The following is a 17,712-nucleotide window of genomic DNA, read 5'->3' as shown; positions in this document are numbered from 1 at the left end:
TTACAGTATTCTGACCTGGAAGCACTAGCAATGATCATAGATGCCAACTTGACCAAGTCACAATACCTCAAAATCCAAGGAGAAGCAAAACTGAGAAACGTGAATATTTACCTGTCGTACAACAAAATTGTCAATGCCAAGAAACAGTGCTATCCGGAAGATCAATTTATTATGGTTGATGAAAAAAATGCCGAAGTAAATCTTCAAAAGCTTTTGGACCATATCTCAAGTAGGATTGTTTTGGCAAACAAGGAGCATCTTGAAGATTTTTCAGATGACGAGCTCAAGCAGGTTGTACCTTTTTTATTTTCATTATAGAGACTTTGAACCAATAATTTATTTTCCTCAGGTTGTACTTTTGGTAAAATGGGGATTCGATGGCAGCAGCGGACATGCGGAATACAAACAAAAATTTGAGAATGACGACGGAGAATCTAGTGATTCAAATATGTTTATTACTTCCTTAGTTCCTATTAAGGCAGATGTAAACGGAAAAGTTTTGTTCCAAAATCCCCGACCATCATCAACCCGATTCTGTAGACCTGTGAGGATTCAGCTCGTGAGTGAAACTACGGAAGTATCAATCAACGAGAAGAAACATATAGAGAATCAGATTGACCAGCTTGTTCCAACAGTAATTACGGTAGAAGGCCGTACCATTATTGTGCGCTATGAGATGGTTTTGACAATGGTAGACGGAAAGGTCTGCAATGCTGTTACGGGCAACAAATCGTCACAAACTTGCTATATTTGTAATGCAACCCCGAAATTGATGAACAATCTTGATTCAGTAACTGAACGCGTGGAGAACAGCGATGCTTTCCAGTTTGGGCTTTCAACTTTGCATGCCTGGATCCGGTGGAGACTTATTTAAATTAAGTGTTAAGTATTATGGTTTGATACAATATCAATATTTTATAGCTTTATGGAATACTTTCTTCACTTGTCTTACCGACTTGAAATTAAAAAATGGCAGGTAAAAGGACAGAATGTTCAAGCCATGAAGATTAGAAAGAATCAAATCCAAAAACGGTTCAAAGTGGAAACTGGCCTGATTGTTGACAAGTCTAAGCCTGGAGGATCTGGAACGTCCAACGACGGCAATACTGCCCGACGTTTCTTTTCCGATCCCAAGAAAACAGCTGCAATAACTGGACTGGATGTGACAGCACTGGAACGATGTGGTACCATATTACAGGTAATAAAATGGAATACTGAAAAACCAGATGTACATACAAACAATACAATATTCTTAGGTATTAGCGTCAGGGCACAAAATCAATACGGAACGGTTTTCTAGTTATTGCATTGAAACAGCAAAGTATCTAGTGGACCTACCCCTGGTACTACATGCCAGCTTCAGTGCATAAAATCCTGATTCATGGTGCCCAGGTCATCAATCATTTCACGGTTCCTATCGGACAGCTTTCCGAAGAAGCACAGGAATCGAGGAATAAAGACCTCAAACGATACCGCCGAGACCACACTAGAAAATGTTCCAGAACGATCTTGAATCTTGTTTTGATTCGCCGTTTGCTAGTGTCTTCAGATCCACTAATCTCAAGCATGCGGAAAAGCCCCAAAAAGGAGACAAAAAATGTGTCTCAAGACGCAAAGTTCTTGTTGAGCTTAGATGATGGAGAAGAAATGGATTCGGAGGATGAACATGATGTTTCAGATGATTTTGAAGTTTAATTTGTTTATCAGAAATTTTTAATTGTTACTTTGGTCTTATGTTTGGATTAGTTTAACATGTTATTTTACTTTTAAGTTAATTTAAAATAAGTAAAAACAAACTAGAAACTACACAAAAAATCAAGACCATTGTTAGTTAGCAAAATATCGTTTTTACTTGAATAGCCCCATACAAAAATCTTAAATATTTGTTTACTAAAATCCATCACAGTTTCCAGGATACTAACGGATACTAATGATCTCCATAACATTTCAAGTACAAATTCTGAGCTTTCAAATGAAACTTGTTGCAAGTGCGGCAATTTGCGGCCAGCTTAGTTATAGCTTTTTGAAAAAGGGTGATTTTTTGCTTAAAAATCACTGTATCTCTCGCCAATCAAATCATAGCACTTTGGTGTCTTGAGAAAAGTTGTGTGTTTAAATATTATCTAAAACTTTGCAGAATACACCAAAGAGATACAACGTACATTTCAGAAAACAATTAAGTTCACGAATTTGCACTTTTAAACCACTGTGCACTGTTAGTTTCCTCCACAATCCTCGAGATGGCGAAACCGTCGCAACAGGGGTGAAAACCATTCATGAAAAATGAATGAAAAACTAATTCGAAACACCAGTACGAAGAAAATCCCTCAAGTGAACTTTAATCCCTAGAACGTGATGTAGGTAGGTTTTCGAGCAAACTTACAAGAAGATCAATTTCTAATTCATATCGTACATTTATTCCGGTTTTCGCACCACATGGAATTTCACCATGCCTAGTTTAGTTCTCCTACCTAAAGCGTGCGTTCTCCCTAGTTACCTCTAAAAAAAAAGATTCCCACCCGACGTCACATGTGCACATGGATTACATGTAGCGGTTACTCACGATCTTTGACGGCTTACATGCTGTCGCCGGTTCGATGTAAAATCCCTCGCAACCGGCGTGATCAAGCGACGGCTGGCGCTATTGTTGCGCGCGATGATTCCACCGGCTATTGTTAGACGAGGCTCTTTGTTCCTCGGTGGTTTGGTTTAGCTGGATTTGTGCTCGGCTGGGCAATGATGCATCCACTCACCAGTGCGTTAGATTGGTTGACGGTTGAACGGCAACGGTTCAAGTATCGTGGTCGAACGCTGGAAACTTCTCCAACGGGCAGTTTCGTTTGGATAGGGCGCGATGTTGACGACGCGGTCCTCTTTTGCCACACTATGGCAAAAACAGAAACCTATGCCTGGAATCCGGAAGTAGTGACCGGCTCACACTGGATTTCCTTTCTTGATTGCGTTTTCACTTCACCAATTGTAGAAGAGTAACAAAGGCGATCGATTCTAACACTGTGTAAGGAATCACTTTAGATTATTTGCTACCAATATCACAATCTTTCTACAACGTTTCATGACTCCAGGCAAAATGAGCGAGAAATTTGTTAGTTCTCAGATAAAAACCTGGAAAAACTCACGAAGAATTCGGGTCGGGTTTTCATGGTATCTTTCTGACTTTGACCTCTCGCTCCCACCAGAACTCGTCAAGGCGACCTTCGCATTTCCCGCCCCATTCCTCAAGCCCGACTTTAATTCCGATCCCGGGCAAAACGGGCGAGTACTTTAACGAACGCAGAATTTCTACATATTAACAAAAGGGTGACTGTTACAAAGTGTCTGGAAAAACGGCATCTTTCCATTACGGAAAAAGACAATGGAGTGGTATGCCTCCAACAACGTGCAGAGTGTGCTCAAGGACAAGAAACCTCCCAACACGCCAGAGCTCCGCCCAATCGAAAAATATTGGGACATCCTCAAGCCGAACCTGAAGAAGACTCAAAACACTGTTGGAAGTGACAAGCAGTTTAAAGAAAACTGGCGTTCTGCGGCGAACAAAGTGGACGAGGTGGCTGTACAGAATCTGCTAGCAGGATTTAAATGAAAGGCCCGGCAAACCGGATTTGGTCAACCGGTAGCTTAGCTGAATTTTTTTTTTTTTATTTTATACTAATTGAACTTAAAAAAGAAAAAAATTATTTGATTTATAATAAATAATATAATCAATTTACACGCATTCTTGTTTGACTACATTTTGATCGTAACACCCTTTAATACTGTACCTATACTGACTAAGCTATCTGAGGCCCAGAAAAACGTGTAAGGCGAATCTCGTTAGCTAGATTTATTTAACATAGAGTTTAAGCGAAGACTACAAATCAAGAAGACTGGCAACTCTTCCATTTTGTAATATATAAGCTATGAGACAAAGACAATCGCGTCATCTGCCACTCGAAGGTAAATGCTTCGAACGAACTTGCATCCTCAGAAGAAAGGTTTATGTATTTGCTCATTTTTCTATGCGTTGCTTCCACCTTCACTCAAGCGCAGCGCTACTGTATCTGTCGCTTGGATTCTGGCAAAGTTGCCAGTCTTCTTGATTTGTTGTCTTCGGTTCAAGCGAAGACTACAAATCAAGAAGACTGGCAACTCTGCCAAAAATCAGGAGACGGTAACGGCAATGCCTCTTCTGAGGAAAAATGGAACCTGTCTATGATGGTGTGTGTTAATTTACGAGTGCATTCACACACATAGGTAGAAATAAATAGCTGTCAATTATTGGTTTTGTTATGATTGTCGTAAAAAGTGACCCGTTTCTTTCTTTGCTTTATGCTGACAACGAGTAAAATTCCTGGTGAAAATGAACAGATGCGTAAGTAAATTTGTTTTGAAAATTAAAACCAAAGCAATGATGCCATTCACAATGATGGTGGGACCTTTCTCGATCATAAATTTGCTATCTCAGAATTATCTTCCACTTTTCCTAAGCCCGTTCCGCACGGTTTTGGCACCTGGCCACAGCTAATTTGTGACGTTCGGCAACTTGGCACAGTACTCGCTGACTATATGAATGCCACTGGCCAATCCGACACTGTTGTTATCATTCTCTGGAAAGGGTCGGTCGATTCCAAGAATTGTTAAAGCATACAAACGATCACTATCCGGTGGTTTCATGTTCTGATAACATCTAAAATGGAAATTCATTCTTTATCAATATGTACCGTTTGAGATTGTAGTCCTTCATAGTCCTTTAATTTTCTCCAACATTAGATCCTGCTACGCCTTCCGTTGGATCGTGATGTAGGTGCCGGATCTTTCTTCTTTTTGAATTTTCAGCAGCTTTCGAATGATGGTAGTTCACTCAACGGAGGTGGAAGCCGCCAATTCCTTATAATTGGTTGCTTCCAACAGGCAAAGTTAACAATATTTCGGTTCATCATACACAAGTTAAAGTTACTTTCACTAGGTTTCGATCCGAGTTTCAATCCTCTACTTGACCCTACATGACAAGTTTTTCGGTTTGGAGTTGGAAAACTACCGGCTTGCTGTGATTAGGATACAAATTGCCGTGAAATTTAGCAGAACAAAACAAAACAACAACGAGTAACGTGTTATGATTATTCGTTTCGATGACATTAGGTCACACACATAGTTTCTGTTTATGGGCAGTCTCACTAACATTTGTGCTTCAAAGTTCCACCTTTGATTGACAGAGGTGCTGTTATCAGTGACGTTTGACCTTTGTATGTGAGAAGGGAACAGTTGCCAGTCTTCTTGATGTGTAGTCTTCGGTTTAAGCGAATCACGTGTTGCCTAACATGGAATCCCTCTGTGCTTATTTTTCATTCTAATTGAGCGCTTATTGAATCAATTGATTTACTAAAAGATTTTACAACACAAAATCAACTAAGTATGGCTCACACGAAATTATATGAATTGATTTAAAGCGTGAAAAGCGATTCTTTTACATACCAGTGAGAATCTATAAATCCCTATACACGATTCATTTTTTTAAATGTTGTGAGCATTTTCGGGATTCCTGGCAAGAAATTGTTGCAACATGGAATCTTGAAATTTTGTCCCACAATATTGGACATTTTTTTCAATTCCAAGTTCAAGGTCAAGCAAACTCTTAGAAGACTTTCAACGCCAACTGACGAATTGATCCGATTTTACCCTATCCAGGTTTCGTCAAACTTTGCGTAATTGTTGGCAATCATCGCTTAGAAACTGTAATTTTACTAGTCTAGATAACTGCTGGATAGAGATGAACTAGCCAACGGCTAAACATCTCTCTAATAAAGTTAAAAAAAAAAACTGCTGGAAATATCAGATCGAAAAGTGTTTCAAAATCATCGTGTCCGGAGACAAAACTTTCAAAAAATAAATTAAATTTTCAGATGAAGATGACGATGATGATGGTCCCTTCACTTACCCCTACATACAAAGGTTTGAGTTGGAAAATTTATCTTAAAGATAATAAAGATAACACCTTAACCAGATTAGCAAACAAAAACGAACTGGTTACAGCTACAGATATAAATTTACACTTTACAGTGATACATGCTTATATGAAAAAGCTTAGGCGTTCACTTTTTTGTTCACCCTGTTCATCTCAACTATTCAGAAGCATTTCCAGCAATCGAGAGATAAGATATGAAGAAACCTCTTAGCTTCGACGAAAATAAAGTCCAGTTTTACATTGGGGGAAACCTGAAATACTCCCGGGGAGGTTAGACGCCAAATTGGGCGATTTGCAAGACATTTCTTGGAGGAGTCAGCAGAAAGTTGGCAGATACTTCCAAAGGCAGTCAGAACGTTTTCTAAGGAAAATCGGAGGGAGTAGTGGGATGATTCTTCCGAGGAAAGCCAGATGAAATTTCCGGGAATACTACCTTCATGGAAAATTGGAAGATATTTTCAGCGGAAGCCAAGAGGACTTATGAGAGAACTTAAGAATCGTCCAAGGAAGGTGTCAAGAAGATTTCTGAAGAAGCTGGAAAAAACTTCCGGGGAAAATTTACCTAAACTTCCGGCGGTAGTTGGCAGAAGCTTTTGGGTGAAAAATTGAGGAAACTTCCTAGAAAAGTTGTAAGAGTCTTCTAAGAGAACTTCGAAAAACCTGTTAGGTCAAAAGAAGATCGCAGTTTGGAAGAATCTACCGATGAAAAGCAAGTAAATAATATTAGGCAGTTTAAGTCTGTTAAAACCAGGCATGGATAATCATTTGCATTCATTTCTTACATTCATTTACATTCATTTGCCTTTAACTTTTTCATCAAAAGCATTCCGCAAAATGATGTATAGAGCTTTTGTAGGTTTTGTTATTACCTACAAGTTTTGCTCATAACTCAAATCTGTATCTCTTATGCATCACGATCTGCATCTGCCCGCTCTAGAACTTGTTACTGTTTTTCAGTGAATGTAAAATACATTCACTGAAAAACAGTAGTGGCTTCTGTTCGCTCTGCAATGATTTTCCATGCCTGGTTAAAACTATGTAATGCTTAAGGATCGTTCTGCATAAGTTAGAGAGGGTCTTGTATAAGAGAGGAGCGGACTGAACCGATCTGCCAAAGCCGACTAACGACTAAATAGCAAAGAGTTTTTTTTTCAATCCCTGATAGTAGCAAATGATAAACAATGACGATTAATGATGAACCATAAACCAGTCTACCGCGATTGGAAGTGTCGCTGTATTTTTTTTATATTCTCTTAAAAAAGTGGCTACCAAATCTTATCATTTTCAATCCGCTCCTCTCTTATACTAGACCCTCTCTAATGTCAAACTGCAAAAAAAAATCCCTTTCCCTTCCATTCCTTTACATTCCTTTGCATTCCTTTCCCGTTATTTATTAGAAATACTCCCCGTTTCCCGGGAACTCCCGGAAAGAGTCTTCAGCTGTTTCCCGATTCCCGGGATGCCAAACATGGCCGGGAAGTGGAAACTTTGCTGGCAATTAATCTTAGGTTGTGAACCGAGGCTACACCTAACAGTTTTTATTGCGGTTCACTGAAATGTGTGATTTTTTCATTAATCCTAATTTTATTCGACTTATGAATTCAGTTCAAGAAGCAGAGTGACGAAAAAATTAGAACATTTTTAACCTAAGCTGTGATTTGCTAAACCCGCGTGGTTTCGCAAACAGTTCACCAAGGTTTTTCTAAGGCATGGTTCGTGTAAACAATTCTTATTTATTCGCCAAGTTAGTTCTTGAACATTTATCAGATGACAAAACATCGGATTCATGAATAAAATATTAATTTCAGCGAATCGTCAAGAAATGTATCGCGTGAAACCCTCGGTTCACTACCCAAGCTTGCTGAAAAACCGATATGATAGTATCCAGCTAGACCACATTAGTCTGTGGCTGCCTGTCTGCGTGCAGAGTAGGCGGCAAAACCTTCATTTAGTACGGGAGGCGGGAGTACAATGGGCAATCGTGGTAAAACTGTCAGGTGCTTGTTTCGTTGAGAAAACAAAAAATATCACTGGTCATGCACACTTTATTGCTGCCTTATTGCACGATTTTATAAAAGTATAAAGTGATGCAAACATAAATAAAATATGTGACATCTTCCTATAAATGGGTTATGTTATGGTTACATATATGGGAGAAACTTTTTGAAAATGTGATAACATGAATTGTTATTTTTAAGTTATGTATTTGATTTGTGGATCATTCGTTCTTAATTAACAAGTTGAAAATGTTTCGATATTTGTGAGTAATAAATGATTATCATAAAAATCACGCTGAATAATTTCTTACTAATTATTTTTTTTTAGCTGAGGCCTTTTTACAAATATTATGCGAATATTTCAAACATTATATAGCTCCTAAGGCATCATTTTAAGCTACTTCACTACAAAATCATTGAAAACGCTTTTATCAACCTTATCATTGAATGTCATAGAATTGCCTCACTTCCAAAAAGAGAATTCAACAAGAAAGCGATTTAATTTAAAATGTTAAATTTTATATTTCTAAGTGCATATTTGTGTTTGGTATCAAAGAATATAAGTTAAACGAACATTGAGGGTATTCAATACATGCATCGTGAACATTTACACCGTCGTATACAAAAAAAATGGAGTGTAATGGAAGTAAACGCATTTACGAGGGTACGTCTACGATGTACTTTCTGTATATCCCTATTATTTCTATCGAGATACCCAGAATACCCGGCGCCGCCGGGATGTTCTGAGGCATAACATCTCTGATCACGCCTCCCTTCGGAAGGGAAGTAAAGCCGTTGGTCCCCGGTTCATGAGTTGATGGGTCGATACGTAGGGTCCAGGTGTGAGAGCTGCCTCCTTGGCATCGGTAGAGTTGGTGCTCAGCACGGAAAACAACATCGACCGAAAACAAATCAAGGTAAAAAACAATGTACAGGGTGACACTGAATAACTGTCACTTAAGAAAATGGTTATAAAGATTGAACTCTGGCATCAGTTTTTGTAGTAATGACCCGATTTTGAAAGCCCCTCAACGCATCGGACTTTTATGTTTTAATAATTTCACATTACCGTTATTCCAAATCTTTCTCGAACATCTTCAAAACAAATGTTTAAGGTATATTTTGGTGCAATAAGACCAGTGAAAAAGCGCATGGGTTTCGTAGAATATCAGAAGAAAAAAAAACAAAAAGGGGGCTTACAAAATCGGGCCATTACTGTATTAACTTCAACATAGCATAGTTAAATTCAAATCTCTCTCCCTTGGCCTTAATTACTAGCCACATTAGTTACGAAAACTAATCATTGTTGGCACGAAAGTTTCAGTTCCAGCACTTCTGAAGTCCTGGCGATGTGTTTAAGCCCTGATTTTGAACAGATTCTCCAAGCATGGTTTTTATGTACCTCTATAGTGCTGCGAAAGATAAATGTTTCATTCATTCAGATAAATTCTAGAAGATGTCACACGAGTTTATACAGATTTATAACATCCTCCCTTCTCATGGCTGAAATTGAAAACGAATGAAATTTCTAACCCAACTATCAATATAAGCAGTTTATACAAAAAATATTTGAACATACAGTCAACATGTCCACCAACTCGATATAAAGGTATAGAAAATAAATAGAACTATAATAAAAACGAATTGCATGGCTTTTGCGATAGTGATTTCCCATGGCATTGTTGTTCTTTAACTCGATAATTCCATAACTCGATGGTTCCTTCAATATCGATTTGTAGAGAGTTCACTGAATATTCATTTTATCCATTGAGCATTAGTATAGTATGACAGTTACTCTGCCTCACTCTTTACAGAATAGCTGATGACTTTGCAGATGAAGCAGACTGAAGAGCAGATGAACAAGTGTCGCACAGAGGGGTATTTCTTCTAATCTAGCTGGCCTAAAGTCGATTTTAAAAATAGCCCAAAATTAATTTTTAATTGTTACATTGCATAACCAAGAGATAGGAGAATAGACGCATTTCGCTCCAAATCGTATCGGAGCTGGCAGCACCCTCTCAGATTTCAATGAAAGTTTCTGGATGTGTAGACCTTGACCAAATAAGCCACTCAGTTTTTTTTTCAAAATTTATCTAGACTATCATTTGAGAAGGGCCAAACTTTTTTGCCGATTTTTTTTTCAAAAAAATATAATGGAAAAATTACAACTCCTAAAAAAAAATCTTAGATATATGACAGCTCCGAATACGGTTTGGCGTGAAATGCGTCTATTCTCCTATCTTTTGGTTATGCAATGTAACGATTAAAAATTAATTTTGGGCTATTTTTAAAATCGACTTTAGGCCAGCTAGATTATGGCAAAACTTAAAAAAACCTAAAATTAAGTAAAAAGAACTTAAATTTAGAGTATTTTTTTTCTTTGTGTGATCATTTAGAGCCCGTGTGCAATTTTTTTTTCCTCTTTTGACTCGCTGATTCTTTGAAGTTGGTCATAGGTTCTGTGCGTCAATCCCATAAGATCTTTATAAGGGGGCTTCCATTAAATACGTCACACTCTAAGGGGGGAGGAGGATTTGGAATCTGTTGTAAATACTGTTTTAAGTATATAAAAAACGTGACGGATGGGGGGGGGGTTTGATTTTTCAACCGTCACGTTCACTTTTTGCAGTAGGGGCTGTCCATATGCCAAGTGGACAACTAAAGGGGGATAGGAGGTTGGTAAATGTTCACGGTTCATACAAAAAGTTTAAATTATTATCCACGGAGGACGAGGAGGGGGTCTAAAACCTCTCAAAAACTGTTGAACGTATGGAATGTTATGCTAACGTGACGTAATCACTTACTTTGTTAAAATGATGTTAACAATATTTTTGCTTCCAACACCAGCACGCTGTCTGTCTTGGGCCGGTCCACCTATAAAGGGCATTAGGTCTTGATCCACTGAACAACTTCCCCGAAGACAGCAACTTTCTAGATGGCAAGGATTTCAAGATATAACATAAGCTAGGGAATCACAAATTCAAGCACACTAGCGCCGCGTAGTAAGAGAATTCCAAATTTCTGTCCACCAATCATTAGGTCTTGATCCAACGAACAACTTCGCTCAAGAAAGCAACTTTCTAGGTGGCAAGGGTGTCAAGATATAACATGAACTAGGAAATCACAAATTCAAGCACACTAACGTCACGTAGTGAAATCATTCCGAATTTAAGTCCACTAACCCTAAGGTCTTAATTTACTGAACAACTTTGCCCAAGATAGCAACTTTCTAGATGGCAAGGATTTCAAGATATGACATAAAAAAGGAAATCACTAATACATTCACACTAGCGCCTCGTGGTGAGAAAATTCCGAACACCTGTCCACAAACCATTAAGTCTTGATCTACTGAACAACTTAATCGAAGACAGAAATTTCCTAGATGGCAAGAATTTCAAGATATGACATAAAGTGGAAATCACTAATACATGCACACTAGCGCCGCGTAGTGAGAAAATTCCAAACTTCCGCGTCAGACATCGATTTCCGGTCCCTACACGTCTCTCCGTTTCCAAAAATACCAATATTGCTAGGTATTTGACAATATTTTCAAAAACATCTTTTTACGAAGTAAATCCCAAATAACGAGTTTTCTTTTTACGAAGTAAATCCCAAATAACTAGTTTTTTTACGCACTAATTCGATTTACGAACCCCCGGTTTGGCTCGTAAATGGAGGTTCCAGTGTATTCCATTTACGCGATTCCCTCGCGTAAATTGAATCATTTGAGAACAACGTAAATGGAATTCGTGTAAGCCGAGTTCGCGTTCTTCGGGGATTTTTTTTTAAAAAGAACAAAACTTAAATTTTTACGAAATTCTGAGACCCACTATATTGTTTTACTATATGGAATAACCTTATAAAAATATATTCAATTTTCACGAGTTTTTTTTCATTCAGTGTACATTGTTTTATTTAGTTTTCTATTTATAGCATACACAGTTTTCAACACATTGACGAATTTCACTTACATTGCTCTAACGTAAAAATAAAAATATCTTGTTGCCATGGCAATGAACAACTGTTGTTGTGATGAAATTGGTGTTGTGGTCTGGCACTTTCACTGTCAATTTACCCTATTTTTCCATTTCTTCCATTTCCATTTGCATTCATTTCATACATTCATTTACATTCATTTGCCTCTAACTTTTTTCATCAACAGCATTCCGCAAAATGATGCATAGAGCTTTTGTAGATTTTGTTATTAGCTACAAGTATTGCTCAAAACTCAAATCTGCATCTGTTATGCATCACGAACTAGAGCGAGCAGAACTGTTTTTCAGTGAATGTAAATACATACATACATTACATTACATTACATTACAATACATTCACTGAAAAACAGTAGTGGCTTTTGTTCGCTCTGCTTCGTCATGCAAAAGATATACGGATTTGACTTCTTAACAAAAGTTGTAGCTAATAACAAAACCTATAAAAGCTCTGTACATTATTTTGCGGAATGCTGTTGAAGAAAAAAGTTAGAAGCAAATGAATGTGAATGAATGCACGAAATGAATGCAAATGATTTTCCATGCCTGGTCATAGCAGCCACATATTCATTTTTCCAGAATGAAATGCTTACATAATAGGGTTTTAGATTTAATTTCCGTCCTGCTAAGCATAACCCACGCTTTATCTCTCTTTTTTGAACAACTTTGAACAAAAAATGAACAGGTCTGTCAAAGATGACTTCTAAATGTATTCATCTTTCCATAAAGTTGGATGTGATAAAGCGTCGCAAATTGTTGAGATATTGTTTAAAACATGATACTGCTTCTTGATTCTAGATTCGTCCTTCGAGTTTAAATTCCGTCCTAATGCATTGAAACGCCATTAGATTTTCTTCGTCCTACGGATAAGCGTAGAAAAATGGGATTCGCTAGGAGCGCTTCTTTTATTTTGAGAACAATGAGCGTAATTAAGCATACAATGCGCTCTAATGATATTTATGTTGTAGCTAATGAACAAACGCATCAGAACAAAGCTATTGTTGATATGTGCTCGGTGAAATCATTGATATTATTGATCTTTTCTGATCGATAGAACGGAAATGGACGATTTCGACGAAGTAGCGCTCTACTTTAATACCCATACAAATTTTAAACCATTTGTGGGACCTCTAAAGCTTCATGAAACATTACCATTTTTACACATTCTCATATTTTGGAGGTTGAATGTAACTGGAGGGTGATCTATTAGACATTTAACACTTCTTTTCAAAATGATACACCCTAGTAAACACGCTCCTGATGAGCTTGGCCAACCAAAAGGTGCACCGGCAGCCAGACTCAACTAGTCTGAAGTCAAATCTGTTTGAACTTTCAATCGACTTGGTGATCAAGAACAGCTTCCGGACTGAAGCCAACTCGTCCGGGCTGGTGAAATCGATCACCGAGCTCCAAACAACCAAATAATGCATCCACGAGATACGGTACTCCAATGTTTAAAAAGCCACTTAATTAAAATGATAGGAGCAGGACTGGAAAGCACCTCAGAGCGTTAGCAAAGCAACTTTGTGCATGCATCTCACAACACTCGACAAAAAGTGTGTGGTTCTTTTATTTATTTCGCACACTTTTTTCCAACTAACCTGTGAGAAAGCGATCCACACAATGAGGGTACACTCCGTACGGCGCAGGGAGCGAATATAATACTACAAGCGCTAATGTCTTCTATGAATTATTTTCAGACTTTGCTTACCACGACTGCATGAATAGGAGATGAAGAAGAACATAACGAAGAAGAATTGTGTCTTTTTACTGGGTTTCCCATTTGCAACCCTACACTGAGTGGCGCTCTTTGCGTCGGTGCCGTCGGAGCGATGGCTACACATTGAGCTTTCGTTATTTCTGGGTGTGTGTGTCTGTCTTCTCTTCTCCGCTGCTTTACACTTGCGCAGCGCAGGGTGACAGACAAGCAAATTTTGTGTTTGCTTGATTCTCACTTTTTTTATTTCAGAAAATCCGTACATTGCACACATTGAGTGATAAGATGACAGCCCTGGATAGGAGTATGTACCCTGGATAAAGTTGTGCATTTTTTTTAGTTTGCAAGCAACTTTGTAAAACATTGTTAAGATCTAGACATTAAAAATAAATACATTTTGCTATAAACACTGTTTTCTGAGGTTAATTTTCAAAAAAATAACTCTTATTCTAGTACATTGCGATACACGATTTTGACGATTTCGGCAAAGTTTTTTCGAACAATTGTTGCAACAACTTTGCCGAAGTCATCAACCCTGTATATCTACATTGTGAGACAACAAATAAAAACATAAATTTTGCATCTCACTTTTAGGGTGATTAATCAAATCTTCAAAAAAAGAAGCAGGTCATGCCCATCAACTTTGTTTAATGTCATCACTCTTAATCCACGTTTTCATGGTGCTGAAAAATAAGAGCGTGAAAAAAAAGATAGCTAAATTGATATTTTGACAATAACATTTCACTCAGTTCATGAAACTTGGGATTACTTTCAGTAAATGATAGAGTAGGATCAACGTTCACTGTAATCATGCACAGAATAAATAAATTTAAACATTTGAGTTCATACCAATGACTTTTTTCACTGCAAGTCCGAAAAGAGCAGGGATTGTTTCTCTTTTCGTTTTTGTAGCGCAAAAATTAGAACAGCTTTTCTCCTAAATGTACATTCACTAAGTTGTATGTACTTATACTTGTACTTATGTACAATTTGTGTGATAAACGTGCATGCCCAGCAAAAAGGTTGCAATCGGAATCCCGGATCTTTGCAGCGTTTTCTTTGCGGATACCATCACTTTACATGCTACCAAACAAACCAAACCGCACTTTGCTCCGACAGTAGCAACAAACATACTTGGATACAGTAGATTTAAAAAAACGCCCCAAGGAGGTCAACCCTCTCACGGCTCAACGCCTACACTTCAAATCACCAAAAACACTGGAACCTCGCAACTATTAAGAATAATTGCTGATCCCCGTCATGTTTCACTCCATAGAACTCTTTATTCGGAGGATAAGGGAGATCACCTCATTCATACGGAATTCCCTGGATTCTCAGACCTGAGAACAAAATACAACGCTGACTCATCAATCCCGGGCAACGATTTTGGGTGCTGAAAAAGGAAGAGTGCTGATACTGACCCACGCCTATAGGATGGACCAAGAACAAGCCATTGGACGATAGACGGCATGCTGTGCTATGCTATGAATCAAGGACACTGGTATGGGCTACGAAAAAGACTAAAACGGTATTATACAGGAAAACGAACTGGACCAGATAACGAAACTTTCGAAAAAAGCTAGCTAGAGTCTAACTCTCCATTGTGTAGACTCTAAAGACTATCTGATGCCCTGTTTTTTTTACCCACAAGAGAAGAACCAGCCAATGGCTGGTTGTCTCCCCAATAACAGCATATTTTTCATTCATTGATTTCACAACGTCGAGCGTTTCGGTTAATCACAGATTATCACTTCATAATTTTTTATAATCTTTTTATTTTCATTTTCAAAAACCTGTCGACTGGATTAAATTAGATTTTTGTTCCCCTTTCTAAAATGCCTTAATTTATCTCACACTAAAACATATGCCCGAGCATCAGGTTTTGATTGAACCATAAAACCATAGCTCTTACCGCTCCTAATGATCACTTGATTATCGCACAGTTGATTCCACAAAATCTGAAAAAAAGCATCCCCTGCATCATCTTAAAAGTGCAATCACAACACAGACGTGAGCATAATAAATAAGCGCAAAACTTTCACTATCGCCGCGATGAATGCCACACATTTGTGAAAACGCTTCAAAAGAAACAACTCTAATTACAACGCGCTTGAAAGCCTATATCATTCGGTGTGAAATTATAATTATCAATTAAGCTAACAGATGAAAATTGAGCAGTGCTTTTTTGTTACATCCTCGTCCTCCTCCAACCTCCCGCAATCCCGGGTTATGATTTGGTTCCAACGAAACATTGCTATCGACGTATCTTTCGAAGCGAATCACGTGCCCCCTTCTCGGGTTGAACAGCTGCGCGGGTGCGGTCCTGACTTTTGACCAGCATCAGGCATCGAGCACATGCTCGCAAGATGAATCATCCCTCGATTCACTGCCTTTTAATGATGAGGCTGAAAAAAAAACGAAATTTGCCATGCTAATTTCGTTTCAACAGCCAAACGATTAAACATGTGTAATGAAACCATCAGCGATATGCCTACATACATACGTTGCTCTGGCAAAGGGTAAGGACGCACATCTGACGCCCGTTGTCGAAAGTTCATTTGCAACAACTTAGTGTACGGTGTGGCGGCATCGCCAATGCTAAAGAAGCACCGTAATGGATAGATTAGGCATTTTGCTCGTCTCGTGAGACTTATCCATCATCCTACGTTTTGAGATTTCACTTAAGCCGCGTACAAACACAGTCGAAGTGCTGCTGATGCTGGCTTGGCAGAGAAGCAGGGTGGAGCAATTTCCATAAATGCTAACGGCTCTTTTGTAGATGCACTTGAGTGAGCGTTACACACATCGATTGCATTCCTCTTTGTCTTCTGGGATAATAACCCCATAGGAGGTAGGTAATTGAATCTAAGTCAGTACTGTGCAAGTGTGTGGATTTTACGGTAATTATCGTTATCGGTTAGTGTAAGCATTCGCGTGGTAAGACTGGGTGCGAAGAAACGAAGTGCATACATACCTTGAATTTTTGGCGACAAAAACATGTTGGAAAATGATCCAAGCCACGTTACGTTGGTTTTATTTACAATAACGCTGCAGACAACATTTTCTATAACTAGGAGGTTAGACGACACTTCCAGTATTGTATCAATATTCGTAATATTCTACTGTACTTCAATTGGAAAACATCTGAAATGTCTCTCCTAAACTAGAGAAGTAACCGCCAAGCCCGCTAATTGCTACTGCTTTGCAATTTAAAGGTTTCCGAACTTTGTATTAGTCGTATGAATATAAAAGACAATTTGCAGGCTTGTTGATTACTTGGGTATAGCCTCTAAATCTTCTAAAGCCTTGTCAATAAAACCCGGCTTAGAATATTCATATGTGGAATAAATGTCCAGTAACTTAGTAGATATCGAATTTGCTCTTTTCGATATCAAGTAAATTAAGCTCAGACTACAAGATTGAAGGTGATTTGATTTAACTTTCTTGAATTTGCGACTTAGCTGGATGCTTTTTAGGTTCACCAGGAATAAGAATACGACAGCTACTAAAGTCAGTCATTAAAATGCTAAGATTGACGTGGCGAAGGAATTTTGATTGATTATTAGAAAATTCAGCCCACGAAAGACAGCGGTCTTAAACTCATTGGTTTCACCATGCAGAATTTACCACCGCAGATGAAGTCACATGTTTATTATTAGAAAACATTCCTCAAACACTTAACGACCTATCGTGGTGTATTTCATCAATTCAGACTAGTACCTGACGAAAAAGTGATACTTTAGTATCACCACGCAATTTCATCCGGTTGACATTCCTCATGGATTCATTTGGTGAGCTCGTTCCTATTTATTAATTCACTTGTGATGATGATCGTCAACAGCGTTGAACAGTCAAAAACAGGTGCAGAATTAGGTGAGAGGGGTTGACAAAATTGGCATTACTGTAAATCATATATTTTAAACATTATATTATATATTAAGTTGGGGAGGGGCAGCCTAAGGGAATCAAAGGATTTGTTGACTGGACGAGGGTTCGTGGATTTGCCAGTCCCTTGTCACGTGATAACATATGGCTATCTGGTCGTTTTGT

At 38.3% G+C, this 17,712-nt stretch overlaps 1 protein-coding gene across 5 annotated transcripts in view; it reads right to left on the bottom strand.

The window, feature by feature from the left end:
• LOC135707990 (bromodomain-containing protein DDB_G0280777) overlaps positions 1-17,712 on the bottom strand; it is a 358,322-nt gene that overhangs the window by 173,509 nt on the left and 167,101 nt on the right. The window lies entirely within an intron of this gene.

The sequence above is a fragment of the Ochlerotatus camptorhynchus genome, unplaced genomic scaffold, assembly GCF_037179485.1.
Source record: "Ochlerotatus camptorhynchus isolate MF236.1 unplaced genomic scaffold, CSIRO-AGI_Acam_v1.1 ptg000324l, whole genome shotgun sequence".
NCBI lineage: Eukaryota > Metazoa > Arthropoda > Insecta > Diptera > Culicidae > Ochlerotatus > Ochlerotatus camptorhynchus.
This window is presented reverse-complemented; position numbering and strand designations above follow the sequence as displayed.